This window comes from Myotis brandtii, unplaced genomic scaffold (genome assembly GCF_000412655.1).
Source record: "Myotis brandtii unplaced genomic scaffold, ASM41265v1 scaffold192, whole genome shotgun sequence".
NCBI classification, from domain to species: Eukaryota; Metazoa; Chordata; class Mammalia; order Chiroptera; family Vespertilionidae; genus Myotis; species Myotis brandtii.
Window position 1 is genome coordinate 1,381,528 of NW_005357159.1, and position 2,177 is coordinate 1,383,704.

The following is a 2,177-nucleotide window of genomic DNA, read 5'->3' on the forward strand; positions in this document are numbered from 1 at the left end:
TCTCTAAGGCCAATCTGCAGAACGACTTTTAGGAAATTGGCTTGCAGCCACTGTAAGTAATAGCAAAATTAGCATATTTCCTATCTCTCCTTCCTTACCTCTTACTACTAAAGAAAAAAATCACTTATGACACTTGTGAAAGACAGTCAGCCTGACTTTATTCAGAGGGACTATTACAATTGATTTTGTAGTAGGGGAGAGAGCTGGGGCTCAACTCTGAATACAGTAAGAAAAAGTGGGATGTGTGAGTGAAGTAGGGAGCAGAAGAAGCAGGTACTGGTGGAAAGAGTGGTCCTTGGAGAAGCCGCACGATGTAGCCTGGGAAGGAATGGAGGAGGGAAAGCTTCACACAGAGACTGGTGTTGAAGAGCAGTTTGGCTAATGAAACGGGCTCTCCAGGTTCTTGGGCATGTGTATAATGATCGTCCTCGGATGTCGCTATGTTGCCCAAGCCATCCTCAGTTGAGGAAATTTGGGAGGAGTCCTCACTGAGAACGTTGGAGTTGCAATGGCAGTCGTCATGGCCATTTATGTGACGGGGTGCCTCTGGTGGCCACATCAACCCTGCTGTGTCTTTTGCAACGCGTCTCTTTGGACGGATGAAATGGTTCAAATTTCCTTTTTATGTGGGAGCCCCATTCCTGGGAGCCTTCGTAGGGTCCACAATCCTCTTTGGTATTTACTATGATGGACTTATGTCCTTTGCTGTTGGAAAACTGCTCATCGTGGGAGAAAATGCAACAGCACACATTTTTGCAACGTACCCAGCTCCGTATGTGTCTCTGGAAAATGCATCTGCAGACCAAGTAATGCCCACCATGTTCCTCCTCATGATTGTCTTCGCCATCTTTGACTCCAAAAACAGGGGAGTCCCCAAAGGCCTACAGCCCATTGCCATCGGCCTCCTGGTTATTGTCCTTTCTTCCTCTTTGGGATTGAACTGTGGCTGTGCCGTGAATCCATCGCGAGACCTGAGTTCCAGACTTTTCACTGCTTTGGCAGAATGGGGGTTTGATGTCTTCAGAGTTGGAAATAACTTCTGGTGGATCCCTGTTGTATCCCTATGTTGGTGCTGCCATTGGAGGCCTCATCTATGTTCTTCTTGTTGAAATCCACCACCCAGACCCAAATCCAAACTTTGAGGCAGAACCACCGGAGGACAAACTACAGAAACATGAACTTAGTGTGGTAATGTAGCAGCATGCTCAGCTCTAGGTTTACAATGGGCTGCGCTGATGTTCTCTTCAGGAAAGATGGCATCCAGCTTCCTATGTTTTCATAAGACTGGGGTGGATCTGCTCAATGTTCTCTGCTAGCCATCTGGGTCACCTGATTGGAAAAGCATCTGAATGAAGTTTTGAAAACAGTGACCTCTTCTCTACCAGCTCCCGCTGCCCTCAGAGTAGCATGGATTGTCCGCTGAAGCAGCCTTCTCTCCACCCTGTTTATTTCATTTTTTCATATGAATTTTTATTGCTGAGTGAGCACTAATAACTTGAAACTTTGACTTTGGGGGAAAAAAAGAAAGGAAAAAGTGGGAATTGATAGCCAAGGAACAGGGCAAAGGGTCAGTGGATGGAAAATTGCTCAGAGGAAAGATTAAGGTTAGGGGTTCTTGCTAGACCAACTCAACAGGATTCTTGCTGAAGGCAGGCCAGAGTGATAAGATACCAAGCACAGGGGATGAAGAATTTGATCAGATATCAGGGTGTAAAATTTTCCCAAAACTGACCCAACAGGATTCTTGCTGAAACTGGACTAAATGGGCCACAGAGTCCAAAATCAGGGACTAGTCAGAAAGAGGAGCCTGATTCAAGTTTGGTCAAAGGAGAAAGTGATTGTGTTATTTTTCTTAGTGTTTCTTGTTACACCTTAAAGTAAATTATACCTGCATTACTTGATTTATCTTTATCTTTCTACCCCTGGTCACAGAAGATGGGAAAATCTGCATATTTATCTTTCATTGTATTGCCCCCTTTCCTCCAACTTTTTAGTTAATTCATTTATACTTTGTCATGATTGACAACATTTATAGTCTGCTCTGGACTTTTATCCTCTCAATTTGCTTTAGTTTTACCAATTCGATGGATTGAATGTTTTCCGTTGATCTGTTTAAAGTAGTGTTTTTACTTGTCATTTGATTGGCTGAAGTTTGACCTCTTCAAGAGAATCATGGG

General features: G+C 44.0%; 1 pseudogene; it reads left to right on the plus strand.

The window, feature by feature from the left end:
* The first annotated feature begins 311 nt into the window (after positions 1–311).
* LOC102240714 lies at positions 312–1,197 on the plus strand (annotated as a pseudogene).
* Positions 1,198–2,177: the final 980 nt, after the last annotated feature.